The sequence below is a fragment of the Pseudophryne corroboree genome, chromosome 1, assembly GCF_028390025.1.
Source record: "Pseudophryne corroboree isolate aPseCor3 chromosome 1, aPseCor3.hap2, whole genome shotgun sequence".
Lineage (NCBI taxonomy): Eukaryota > Metazoa > Chordata > Amphibia > Anura > Myobatrachidae > Pseudophryne > Pseudophryne corroboree.
The window spans coordinates 614,804,593-614,819,454 of record NC_086444.1 but is presented as its reverse complement, the minus strand read 5'-3'; the positions used below and the strand labels follow the sequence as shown (position 1 = coordinate 614,819,454).

At 47.3% G+C, this 14,862-nt stretch overlaps 1 protein-coding gene across 1 annotated transcript in view; it reads right to left on the bottom strand.

Moving 5' to 3' along the window:
• Positions 1–14,862, bottom strand: part of JAK3 (Janus kinase 3) — a 200,923-nt gene that overhangs the window by 150,561 nt on the left and 35,500 nt on the right. The gene's annotated exons all lie outside the window — the stretch shown is intronic.

Sequence of the window (14,862 nt, the reverse complement as noted above, 5' to 3'; positions counted from 1 at the left end):
ACCAAGGGCCAGGGGTGAAGCCCGAGGCTGTCCCCCCCATCCAATGGGCTGCGGATGGGGGGCTGATAGCCTTTGTGAAAAGTGATTGATATTGTTTTTAGTAGCAGTACTACAAGGCCCAGCAAGCCTCCCCCGCAAGCTGGTACTTGGAGAACCACAAGTACCAGCATGCGGCGGAAAAACGGGCCCGCTGGTACCTGTAGTAGTACTACTACTAAAAAAATACCCCAATAAAGACATTACACACACACCTTGAAAGTATAACTTTAATACATCTATCCACACCTCCATATACACATACTTACCTTTTGTTCCCACGCAGGTCGGTCCTCTTCTCCAGTAGAATCCATGGTGTACCTGTAGAAAAAATTATACTCACATAATCCATGGTTGAAGGCTCCTCGGTAAATCCTTTTGTAATCCACGTACTTGAAAAAATAAAAAAACGGATACCCGACCACGAACTGAAAGGGGACCCATGTTTTCACATGGGCCCCCTTTCCCCGAATGCCAGAAACCCACTCTGACTGATGTCTAAGTGGGTTTCTTCAGCCAATCAGGGAGCGCCACGTTGTGCTGTGTGCTCCTGTACGTTGTGCTGATCGGCTGTGTGCTCCTGTACTGTATGACAGGCGGCACACGGCAGTGTTACAATGTAGCGCCTATGCGCTCCATTGTAACCAATGGTGGGAACTTTCAGGTCAGCGGTGAGGTCACTTTCGGTCAACCGCTGACCTGAAAGTTCCCACCATTGGTTACAATGGAGCGCATAGGCGCTACATTGTAACACCGCCGTGTGCCGCCTGTCATACAGTACAGGAGCACACAGCCGATCAGTAGGGTGCCACAACGTGGCGCTCCCGGATTGGCTGAAGAAACCCACTTAGACATCAGTAAAAGTGGGTTTCTGGCATTCGGGGGAAAGGGGGCCCATGTGAAAACATGGGTCCCCTTTCAGTTCGTGGTCGGGTATCCGTTTTTTTATTTTTTCAAGTACGTGGATTACAAAAGGATTTACCGAGGAGCCTTCAACCATGGATTATGTGAGTATAATTTTTTCAACAGGTACACCATGGATTCTACTGGAGAAGAGGACCGACCTGCGTGGGAACATAAGGTAAGTATGTGTATATGGAGGTGTGGATGGATGTATTAAAGTTATACTTTCAAGGTGTGTGTGTAATGTCTTTATTGGGGTATTTTTTTTAGTAGTAGTACTACTACAGGTACCAGCGGGCCCGTTTTTCCACCGCATGCTGGTACTTGTGGTTCTCCAAGTACCAGCTTGCGGGGGAGGCTTGCTGGGCCTTGTAGTACTGCTACTAAAAACAATATCAATCACTTTTCACAAAGGCTATCAGCCCCCCATCCGCAGCCCATTGGATGGGGGGGACAGCCTCGGGCTTCACCCCTGGCCCTTGGGTGGCTGGGGGGGGGGACCCCTTGATTGAAGGGGTCCCCACTCCCCCAGGGTACCCCGGCCAGGGGTGACTAGTTGGATATTTGATGCCACGGCCGCAAGGCACTGTATAAAAGTGAGCCCCGGCTGTGGCATTATCTGTCCAGCTAATGGAGCCCGGTGCTGGTTTCAAAAATACGGGGGAACCCCTGTCCATTTTTTTCCCATATTTTTGCAACCAGGATCGGCTCAAAGAGCCCGAGGCTGGTTTGCCTTAGGAGGGGGGACCCCACGCAATTTTTTTTTTACATTTAAACTTTTTTTTTTTTTTAACAAAGTGCACAATGAAGCCCAGCACGGATCTCTCAGATCTGGCCGAGATTCATTGTATTAAAGTCGGCAGTGTTTTACAAGTCACTCAACGTAAAACACTGCCAAAAAAAACGAATGACATCGACATCGGAAAACCCGAAAATGCAGAATACGGCAGCTTAGTAAATTAGTCGTAATCAATTCAAAAAGTTGCATATTTACACTTTCGATGTCATTCGTGATTGAACTTTGACCTCAAACGGGAAAATACGAATCTTAGTAAATTTACCCCAGTGTGTGCAATCCCAAAACTTCGTAATTATCATGCAGTACTATTGTGCAGTGTTAAGAAATTAAGGGTCTGTCCACTACTGTGTGGCATAGTCTGAAATTTTAGTTATTAATTTTATTATCATCTTATTCATGTTTATCTATTTTAATTTTTTGTATTTACTTATTTATTTACTTTATTTTTTATTTTTTATTTATTATTATTATTATAAAAAAAATTTTTTATTTATTTATTTATTTTTATTTTCGGAAAGGGGGGGCGCGCTAATTTACTGCCTTGCCCCGGGTGCTGAAAATCCTAGTTTCGGTCCTGCCTCCACCACTCGATAATGCCTAGTGCTGATTAATGAAAAATCTGGGGGGAAATCCCACATGCTTTGTAGTCCCCTCCCCCCACCAGCAAAAGATTAAAGGCCTAAGGGTGGTTAACTGTTTTTGAAAAGAAAACCACACTTTTTTCTTTTAATATTTTAGAAATTTTAAAAAGTGTTCACAGACCCTAGGGATCTGTGCAGTGTTGTAGATGGCAGCACCACTGCAGAGGTTTCCTGTGAGATCAAGGCAGAATAGGGGTTTAGAAACTGATGGGGATAAATTACAGTTTTATTTTAGACCAGGGGTGCTTAAAATTAGGCCATCTAGGCAGTGCCGTAACTAGGCATTTTAGCGCTGTGTGCAAGAAACAACATTGGCGCCCCCCCCCCCATGTAAGATAGGGGCAGTGCGCGCCGTAGGTGCGTGAAAAATATATAGGGGGGTGGCTTCATGGGGAGGGGGCGTGACCACAAAATAATAGCAATTCATACTACGGTGCACAGTAGTCTCCATTATTCAAATTACGCTGCACAGTAGCGCCACTACACCAGGTAGAGCCCCTTTTATACATTACAGCAGACAGCATCCCCCTTTTTACACATTACAGCAGACAGTCCCCCTTTTTACACATTACAGCAGACAGCGTCCCCTTTTAACACATTACGGCAGACAGTCTCCCTTTTTACACATTACGGCAGACAGCGTCCCCTTTTTACACATTACGGCAGACAGCGCCTCCTTTTTTACACATTACGGCAGACAGCGTCCCCCTTTTTTACACATTACAGCAGTCAGCGTCCCCTATTTTAACATTATGGCAGACAGCGTCCCCTTTTTACACATTACAGCAGACAGCGTCCCCGTTTTTACACATTACGGCAGACGGTGTCCCCCTTTATACACATTGCAGCAGCCAGCGTCCCCCTTTTTACACATTACGGCAGACAGCGTCCCCTTTTTACACATTATGGCAGACAGCGTCCCCCTTTTTACACATTACGGCAGCCAGTCCCCCTTTTTACACATTGCGGCAGCCAGGCCCCCTTTTTACATATTACGGCAGACGTTGTACCCCTCTTTACACATTGCGGCAGCCAGTCCCCCTTTTTACACATTATGGCAGATGGTGTCCCCCTGAGAGAGAGAGAGAGAGAAAGAGAGAGAGATAGTTACCATCTCCCCGCTGACAGGCTCCTCGTGCTGGCAGCTCCCTCGGTGCAGGCATCGGACAAGGAGGAGGAAGGAGGGGGACTGGAGCCGCAGCAGCGCTATTTCATTGGTAGTAAGCGCCGCTGCAGCTGTCCCCTCTCCTTCCGTATTGGCTGCCCGGCGCTGCTGTGGATGCTGGAATGGAAGAACCACATCCCAGCATCCACAGCAGCGCCGGGCAGCCAATACGGAAGGAGAGGGGACAGCTGCAGTGGCACTTACTACCAATGAAATAGCGCTGCTGCGGCTCCAGTCCCCCTCCCTCGTCCTCCTTCTCCGCTGCTCGGCGCTGCTCTCTTCTCCCTCCACAGCGCGGCGGCGCACGTCGCACACAGCAGAGGCGGAATGTAATGAGTCAATTTGATTCATTACATGCCGCTGGCCGTGCGCCCTCAGGGCAACTGCGCTGTGTGCCAGGCCCACTTGGCACACACGTAGTTACGGCCCTGCATCTAGGTGTTGTGGAACTAAACATCCCAGAATGCCCTGCCACTGTTTTGTTATTAGGGAATTCTAAAACTGCCAGGACTTGCTAAGATGTGTAGTACCACAACATCTGGAGGGCCTCATGTTGAGCACCCCCGTTTTAGATAGTTAAAATTACCTTTAGCAAATGGTCTTGGAACCTGGGCTGTTTCTAGACAATTTGGCTCATAGTGTGACCGCCTAACTGCAATGGGCATGGCCTTGCAGGAAAAGACTACATTATACTCAAAGGTGCCCCTTACACCACATTATGCCACACACAGTAAAGCCATGTACACACTGGGCGATAACACTGGATAATATGAATGATAATGATCTTTTTTGAAAGCTCTATCATTCATATCATGCAGTGACAGTGTCAAAGGATGAACAATGAACGATGCGTGCACCCAGGGTTGTTCACGTTTATCTATTGTCTATCCAACATGAAGCTCAATTTTGCCTACATCGTTGAGCTGCATGTTCGAGGAATTCGGGGATGACATCACTGAACGATATCGTTCAGTGATATCATTAAGTGTGTATGCGCTATACCGCTGAACGATATAGTGTTCAGCGATATAGCGCTAGTCGCACATTAGGGGAATGTGTGTACGGGGCTTAAGGCCCTTTGCACCATATTATGCCCCACACAATAATACCCCTTGCACCATGTTATGCCCCCACACAATAATGCCCCTTAAACCATATTATGCCACACACAGTGATGCCCCTTTTACGATATTATGACCCACACAGTAATGCCCCTTGCACCATATTATGCCACACACAGTAATGCTCCTTGCACCATATTATGCCATACACAGTAATGCCCCTTACACCATATTATGCCCCACACAGTGATGCCCCTTTTACGATATTATGACCCACACAGTAATGCCCCTTGCACCATATTATGCCACACACAGTAATGCTCCTTGCACCATATTATGCCATACACAGTAATGCCCCTTACACCATATTATGCCACACACAGTAATGCTCCTTGCACCATATTATGCCATACACAGTAATGCCCCTTACACCATATTATGCCACACACAGTAATGCTCCTTGCACCATATTATGCCATACACAGTAATGCCCTTTAAACCATATTATGCCTAGAGATGAGCGGGTTCGGTTTCTCTGAATCCGAACCCGCCAGAACTTCATGTTTTTTTTCACGGGTCCGAGCGACTCGGATCTTCCCGCCTTGCTCGGTTAACCCGAGCGCGCCCGAACGTCATCATGACGCTGTCAGATTCTCGCGAGGCTCGGATTCTATCGCGAGACTCGGATTCTATATAAGGAGCCGCGCGTCGCCGCCATTTTCACACGTGCATTGAGATTGATAGGGAGAGGACGTGGCTGGCGTCCTCTCCGTTTAGAATTAGAATAGATTAGAGAGACACTTGATTTACTAATTTTGGGGAGCATTAGGAGTACTCAGTAGTGTACAGTGCAGAGTTTTGCTGATAGTGACCAGTGACCACCACTTTTATTTATAATCCGTTCTCTGCCTGAAAAAAGCGATACACAGCACACAGTGACTCAGTCACATACCATATCTGTGTGCACTGCTCAGGCTCAGGCCAGTGTGCTGCATCATCTATTATCTATATATAATATTATATATATCTGTCTGACTGCTCAGCTCACACAGCTTATAATTGTGGGGGAGACTGGGGAGCACTACTGCAGTGCCAGTTATAGGTTATAGCAGGAGCCAGGAGTACATAATATAATCCGTTCTCTGCCTGAAAAAAGCGATACACAGCACACAGTGACTCAGTCACATACCATATCTGTGTGCACTGCTCAGGCTCAGGCCAGTGTGCTGCATCATCTATTATCTATATATAATATTATATATATCTGTCTGACTGCTCAGCTCACACAGCTTATAATTGTGGGGGAGACTGGGGAGCACTACTGCAGTGCCAGTTATAGGTTATAGCAGGAGCCAGGAGTACATAATATATTATATAGTGAGTGACCACCAGACACACAGTGCAGTTTATTTAATATATCCGTTCTCTGCCTGAAAAAAGCGATACACACAGTGACTCAGTCAGTCACATACCATATCTGTGTGCACTGCTCAGGCTCAGGCCAGTGTGCTGCATCATCTATATATATTATATATCTGTCTGACTGCTCAGCTCACACAGCTTATAATTGTGGGGGAGACTGGGGAGCACTACTGCAGTGCCAGTTATAGGTTATAGCAGGAGCCAGGAGTACATAATATTATATTAAAATTAAACAGTGCACACTTTTGCTGCAGGAGTGCCACTGCCAGTGTGACTAGTGACCAGTGACCTGACCACCAGTATATAATATTAGTAGTATACTATCTCTTTATCAACCAGTCTATATTAGCAGCAGACACAGTACAGTGCGGTAGTTCACGGCTGTGGCTACCTCTGTGTCGGCACTCGGCAGCCCGTCCATAATTGTATATACCACCTAACCGTGGTTTTTTTTTCTTTCTTTATACATACATACTAGTTACGAGTATACTATCTCTTTATCAACCAGTCTATATTAGCAGCAGACACAGTACAGTGCGGTAGTTCACGGCTGTGGCTACCTCTGTGTCGGCACTCGGCAGCCCGTCCATAATTGTATATACCACCTAACCGTGGTTTTTTTTTCATTCTTTATACATACATACTAGTTACGAGTATACTATCTCTTTATCAACCAGTCTATATTAGCAGCAGACACAGTACAGTGCGGTAGTTCACGGCTGTGGCTACCTCTGTGTCGGCACTCGGCAGCCCGTCCATAATTGTATATACCACCTAACCGTGGTTTTTTTTTCTTTCTTTATACATACATACTAGTTACGAGTATACTATCTCTTTATCAACCAGTCTATATATTAGCAGCAGACACAGTACAGTGTGGTAGTTCACGGCTGTGGCTACCTCTGTGTCGGCACTCGGCAGCCCGTCCATAATTGTATATACCACCTAACCGTGTTTTTTTTTTCATTCTTTATACATACATACTAGTTACGAGTATACTATCTCTTTATCAACCAGTCTATATTAGCAGCAGACACAGTACAGTGCGGTAGTTCACGGCTGTGGCTACCTCTGTGTCGGCACTCGGCAGCCCGTCCATAATTGTATATACCACCTAACCGTGGTTTTTTTTTCTTTCTTTATACATACATACTAGTTACGAGTATACTATCTCTTTATCAACCAGTCTATATATTAGCAGCAGACACAGTACAGTGCGGTAGTTCACGGCTGTGGCTACCTCTGTGTCGGCACTCGGCAGCCCGTCCATAATTGTATATACCACCTAACCGTGGTTTTTTTTTCTTTCTTTATACATACATACTAGTTACGAGTATACTATCTCTTTATCAACCAGTCTATATATTAGCAGCAGACACAGTACAGTGCGGTAGTTCACGGCTGTGGCTACCTCTGTGTCGGCACTCGGCAGCCCGTCCATAATTGTATACTAGTATCCAATCCATCCATCTCCATTGTTTACCTGAGGTGCCTTTTAGTTGTGCCTATTAAAATATGGAGAACAAAAATGTTGAGGTTCCAAAATTAGGGAAAGATCAAGATCCACTTCCACCTCGTGCTGAAGCTGCTGCCACTAGTCATGGCCGAGACGATGAAATGCCAGCAACGTCGTCTGCCAAGGCCGATGCCCAATGTCATAGTACAGAGCATGTCAAATCCAAAACACCAAATATCAGTAAAAAAAGGACTCCAAAACCTAAAATAAAATTGTCGGAGGAGAAGCGTAAACTTGCCAATATGCCATTTACCACACGGAGTGGCAAGGAACGGCTGAGGCCCTGGCCTATGTTCATGGCTAGTGGTTCAGCTTCACATGAGGATGGAAGCACTCAGCCTCTCGCTAGAAAAATGAAAAGACTCAAGCTGGCAAAAGCAGCACAGCAAAGAACTGTGCATTCTTCGAAATCCCAAATCCACAAGGAGAGTCCAATTGTGTCGGTTGCGATGCCTGACCTTCCCAACACTGGACGTGAAGAGCATGCGCCTTCCACCATTTGCACGCCCCCTGCAAGTGCTGGAAGGAGCACCCGCAGTCCAGTTCCTGATAGTCAGATTGAAGATGTCAGTGTTGAAGTACATCAGGATGAGGAGGATATGGGTGTTGCTGGCGCTGGGGAGGAAATTGACCAGGAGGATTCTGATGGTGAGGTGGTTTGTTTAAGTCAGGCACCCGGGGAGACACCTGTTGTCCGTGGGAGGAATATGGCCGTTGACATGCCAGGTGAAAATACCAAAAAAATCAGCTCTTCGGTGTGGAGGTATTTCACCAGAAATGCGGACAACAGGTGTCAAGCCGTATGTTCCCTTTGTCAAGCTGTAATAAGTAGGGGTAAGGACGTTAACCACCTCGGAACATCCTCCCTTATACGTCACCTGCAGCGCATTCATAATAAGTCAGTGACAAGTTCAAAAACTTTGGGTGACAGCGGAAGCAGTCCACTGACCAGTAAATCCCTTCCTCTTGTAACCAAGCTCACGCAAACCACCCCACCAACTCCCTCAGTGTCAATTTCCTCCTTCCCCAGGAATGCCAATAGTCCTGCAGGCCATGTCACTGGCAATTCTGACGAGTCCTCTCCTGCCTGGGATTCCTCCGATGCATCCTTGCGTGTAACGCCTACTGCTGCTGGCGCTGCTGTTGTTGCCGCTGGGAGTCGATGGTCATCCCAGAGGGGAAGTCGTAAGCCCACTTGTACTACTTCCAGTAAGCAATTGACTGTTCAACAGTCCTTTGCGAGGAAGATGAAATATCACAGCAGTCATCCTACTGCAAAGCGGATAACTGAGTCCTTGACAACTATGTTGGTGTTAGACGTGCGTCCGGTATCCGCCGTTAGTTCACAGGGAACTAGACAATTTATTGAGGCAGTGTGCCCCCGTTACCAAATACCATCTAGGTTCCACTTCTCTAGGCAGGCGATACCGAGAATGTACACGGACGTCAGAAAAAGACTCACCAGTGTCCTAAAAAATGCAGTTGTACCCAATGTCCACTTAACCACGGACATGTGGACAAGTGGAGCAGGGCAGGGTCAGGACTATATGACTGTGACAGCCCACTGGGTAGATGTATGGACTCCCGCCGCAAGAACAGCAGCGGCGGCACCAGTAGCAGCATCTCGCAAACGCCAACTCTTTCCTAGGCAGGCTACGCTTTGTATCACCGCTTTCCAGAATACGCACACAGCTGAAAACCTCTTACGGCAACTGAGGAAGATCATCGCGGAATGGCTTACCCCAATTGGACTCTCCTGTGGATTTGTGGCATCGGACAACGCCAGCAATATTGTGTGTGCATTAAATATGGGCAAATTCCAGCACGTCCCATGTTTTGCACATACCTTGAATTTGGTGGTGCAGAATTTTTAAAAAAACGACAGGGGCGTGCAAGAGATGCTGTCGGTGGCCAGAAAAATTGCGGGACACTTTCGGCGTACAGGCACCACGTACAGAAGACTGGAGCACCACCAAAAACTACTGAACCTGCCCTGCCATCATCTGAAGCAAGAAGTGGTAACGAGGTGGAATTCAACCCTCTATATGCTTCAGAGGTTGGAGGAGCAGCAAAAGGCCATTCAAGCCTATACAATTGAGCACGATATAGGAGGTGGAATGCACCTGTCTCAAGTGCAGTGGAGAATGATTTCAACGTTGTGCAAGGTTCTGATGCCCTTTGAACTTGCCACACGTGAAGTCAGTTCAGACACTGCCAGCCTGAGTCAGGTCATTCCCCTCATCAGGCTTTTGCAGAAGAAGCTGGAGGCATTGAAGAAGGAGCTAAAAGGGAGCGATTCCGCTAGGCATGTGGGACTTGTGGATGCAGCCCTTAATTCGCTTAACAAGGATTCACGGGTGGTCAATCTGTTGAAATCAGAGCACTACATTTTGGCCACCGTGCTCGATCCTAGATTTAAAGCCTACCTTGGATCTCTCTTTCCGGCAGACACAGGTCTGCTGGGGTTGAAAGACCTGCTAGTGACAAAATTGTCAAGTCAAGCGGAACGCGACCTGTCAACATCTCCTCCTTCACATTCTCCCGCAACTGGGGGTGCAAGGAAAAGGCTCAGAATTCCGAGCCCACCCGCTGGCGGTGATGCAGGGCAGTCTGGAGCGACTGCTGATGCTGACATCTGGTCCGGACTGAAGGACCTGACAACGATTACGGACATGTCGTCTACTGTCACTGCATATGATTCTCTCAACATTGATAGAATGGTGGAGGATTATATGAGTGACCGCATCCAAGTAGGCACGTCACACAGTCCGTACTTATACTGGCAGGAAAAAGAGGCAATTTGGAGGCCCTTGCACAAACTGGCTTTATTCTACCTAAGTTGCCCTCCCACAAGTGTGTACTCCGAAAGAGTGTTTAGTGCCGCCGCTCACCTTGTCAGCAATCGGCGTACGAGGTTACATCCAGAAAATGTGGAGAAGATGATGTTCATTAAAATGAATTATAATCAATTCCTCCGCGGAGACATTGACCAGCAGCAATTGCCTCCACAAAGTACACAGGGAGCTGAGATGGTGGATTCCAGTGGGGACGAATTGATAATCTGTGAGGAGGGGGATGTACACGGTGATATATCGGAGGGTGAAGATGAGGTGGACATCTTGCCTCTGTAGAGCCAGTTTGTGCAAGGAGAGATTAATTGCTTCTTTTTTGGGGGGGGTCCAAACCAACCCGTCATATCAGTCACAGTCGTGTGGCAGACCCTGTCACTGAAATGATGGGTTGGTTAAAGTGTGCATGTCCTGTTTTGTTTATACAACATAAGGGTGGGTGGGAGGGCCCAAGGACAATTCCATCTTGCACCTCTTTTTTCTTTTCTTTTTCTTTGCATCATGTGCTGATTGGGGAGGGTTTTTTGGAAGGGACATCCTGCGTGACACTGCAGTGCCACTCCTAGATGGGCCCGGTGTTTGTGTCGGCCACTAGGGTCACTAATCTTACTCACACAGTCAGCTACCTCATTGCGCCTCTTTTTTTCTTTGCGTCATGTGCTGTTTGGGGAGGGTTTTTTGGAAGGGACATCCTGCGTGACACTGCAGTGCCACTCCTAGATGGGCCCGGTGTTTGTGTCGGCCACTAGGGTCGCTAATCTTACTCACACAGCTACCTCATTGCGCCTCTTTTTTTCTTTGCGTCATGTGCTGTTTGGGGAGGGTTTTTTGGAAGGGCCATCCTGCGTGACACTGCAGTGCCACTCCTAGATGGGCCCGGTGTTTGTGTCGGCCACTAGGGTCGCTAATCTTACTCACACAGCTACCTCATTGCGCCTCTTTTTTTCTTTGCGTCATGTGCTGTTTGGGGAGGGTTTTTTGGAAGGGACATCCTGCGTGACACTGCAGTGCCACTCCTAGATGGGCCCGGTGTTTGTGTCGGCCACTAGGGTCGCTAATCTTACTCACACAGCTACCTCATTGCGCCTCTTTTTTTCTTTGCGTCATGTGCTGTTTGGGGAGGGTTTTTTGGAAGGGACATCCTGCGTGACACTGCAGTGCCACTCCTAGATGGGCCCGGTGTTTGTGTCGGCCACTAGGGTCGCTTATCTTACTCACACAGCGACCTCGGTGCAAATTTTAGGACTAAAAATAATATTGTGAGGTGTGAGGTATTCAGAATAGACTGAAAATGAGTGTAAATTATGGTTTTTGAGGTTAATAATACTTTGGGATCAAAATGACCCCCAAATTCTATGATTTAAGCTGTTTTTTAGTGTTTTTGGAAAAAAACACCCGAATCCAAAACACACCCGAATCCGACAAAAAAAAGTGATGCCCCTTTTACGATATTATGACCCACACAGTAATGCCCCTTGCACCATATTATGCCACACACAGTAATGCTCCTTGCACCATATTATGCCATACACAGTAATGCCCCTTGCACCATATTATGCCACACACAGTAATGCTCCTTGCACCATATTATGCCATACACAGTAATGCCCCTTACACCATATTATGCCCCACACAATTATGTCCCTGATAACATATTATGCCTTGCATACAGTGGTACTGTCCCTTACAATTATGCTCATTATCAGGGTTTTCATGATGCTGCCAGTTCTAGCTGCAGCATCTGACACTGAGTCCGAACCCCCCTACCCTCGCGGGTCAGTGGTCCTGTCACTTCCAGGAACCGCTGCTTGCATGCGGATGGGCAGTCCGCATGGAATACTGTCTGCAGCAGACAGTGGCCGCAGGTGCCACATGTGATTACATGGCCCTAGAAACAGCCCTGCTTGGAACCCACCTTCTGCAATGATTTCCATTGATTTGCAAGGCACTGTAGACCCACTGCTTATTAAATTTAAATTTACCCTTAGACTTATAACTACTACAGCATTCCAAAAATTGTTCACTAATCAGTTTTACAAATTGGAAATAATATTTCCCATATACAGATGGAGCCACCTTTATCTTGGCCTTTAATAGGATTAAGTGAGCCAGGGCAGTTGAACTTAATCCCCTGCTGTAATGTCTTAATCCCCTGATGTATTGTTCTCTCTGTATTGTATTGCAGCTGAGAACAATAGATGAAGGGCTTATGCTAATAAACCATGGTGTGCCTAGGCGCAGCACAGAAGCCAAGATAACTGTGGCTCCATCTGTATACAATTATCCCCAAACACATCTACTTTGCTCTATTCCATAAACACAATTACAGCCTAAGCCAATATTCAGGCATGAAGAGTCAACCAGGGAATGCACTGCAGTAGTAGTGGCCCAAGCTTAACAGGTGTGGCCAGTCACCACAAATGAACAACCATTAGAGAGGATATGAAAAGCACAGAACTCATTTATAAAGGAGGGGACAGAGGTGTGTAAGGACCACCCACTTTGATAGACAGGAGGACTAATCTTGGTGTAGTTTCCATTGAAACAAACCAAGTGCCCAAGTTCATCCACAATTATGCTTCACCAAGTTACTGACCCTAGGGGAGATGCTGGGGCCCTCAGACATTGGGACACACCTGGGATTTCCCTTGTGGTCCTTTCTGACCCTTATTACAGCAATTATATCAAATATTTTACTGAGCCACGGGTGGTGGAGGGGTGTGTGTGTGGGGGTGCCGCAGATGTGGCCCGGAGGTACTGCGACTGGGGGAGGGGTGGGTAATGCTTCTCAACCTGGAAGCAGCTAAGCTGCTGTCCTCCCTTTGGCAGTGGCTCTCCCAGAGACTCGCACAGCAGCCAAGCAGCCAGTCACTATTGTTAGCGCTGGTGTCCCAACGCGCCGCATTACAGAAAAGAAGATGCACTCAATAAACTACAGCTTCCCAGCAGCCCTTAATGCCGGAATGCTTCGGCGCTAAGGACTGCTGGGAGCTGTAGTTTATTTAGTGCATCTACTTCCCTATAATGTGGCGCGTTGGGACACCGGTGCTAACAATAGTGACTGTCTGGCAGAACTGACTGACTCGCTGAATCAATGTAAAAGGTGAGAGTGCTGTGAGTGTCAGTGACACTGCACACCCCCTGCACTGCACAGCACTGTCTCCTTTTACATTGATTCAGCGTCCAGACATTACCCTCCACGATATCACCCACTCTGTCCGTTACATTATCCATCTTGGGGCTTCCAGGCCGGCAGCCCAGGTGCTGTGTTGAGGAATCAGGACCTCTGGGGATCTGGGTGCGGCTGTGGTGGGGAGGCACTTCTGTGACATCACGTGCAGAGTAGGCTCCGGGGCTCAGAAAGTATGTGGTGCAGCGAGGGCTATGAAAGCCTTCCACTGCGCTGCTATCATACACATTTATACTAGTGGCCGCAGCAGCTTTTGTTCCACCTGCCCTGCGGCTAGGGAGTGGGGATTGTTGATGCCGGAGGGGGCAGGCGGACTGGCAGCAGGACATAGGATGCTGCAGTAAAAGGATTTTATTTCCCTATCTACAGCGCAGAGACTTGCTGCAGATGCAGTGGCATACCCTCCAACTGTACCTTTTTGGCAGGTACAGTACCTTTTTTTATGGTCTGTACCGATTTTTGGCTCTCTACACTTCCATTGAAAGGAAAAGGGGCGTGGCCACACCACTGTACCTGTAGACATGCCCCCCTTTTCGAATTTGTACTGATTTTTATGTGTAAATTGTTGGAGGGTATATTGCTGCAGATGCAGTGGGCTTATTTTGGGGTGTGGACCTGGAGCTGCAGCTCCATCAGCCACATTGTTAATCCTGCTCTGGGAATACACAGCAGCCAAAGGGCAGAGCCTCCCATTGGATGTAACCTGTGTGGGAGGGCGTTTTTTGGCCAATCAGCTATGGACTGGGTGTGATAGACCTTCTGCTAACCCAATGAGAGCTCCTAGCCACGCCCAGCATTAGCCACACAGTCACAGATCTGGGCTATTATATAGAAGATGTATAGAATAATGTACAGAGCAAGTTGTGCATACTGGTTAGTTTAATCCAGTTTCAGAGTGGGACCCTGAGGGCAACATATGTGCCTTCAACACATGACAAAAGCCCTCACACTGACCTATGAGCCATCAAGTTCTTGAGAGATCTGGCCCCTGGACCAATGAGAGAAGACTTTGCTTGATGTATTGTATGCCTTTGGACAAACTGTATAAAAGAATGACCCAGAAGCAGCCAGTTCTCTTCTCTCTCACCAACAACACACACACACACACACACACACACACACACACACACACACACACACACACACTTGTTTTTAACTGTAACTCTCATTGTGTGTTATACCTGCATTTGTGTTTAATATCTGTAATTGTGTTTAATACTTGACAATCACCTGACAATCACCTCTCTCCACTCCAATCTATCCTCAATGCTGCTGCCCGG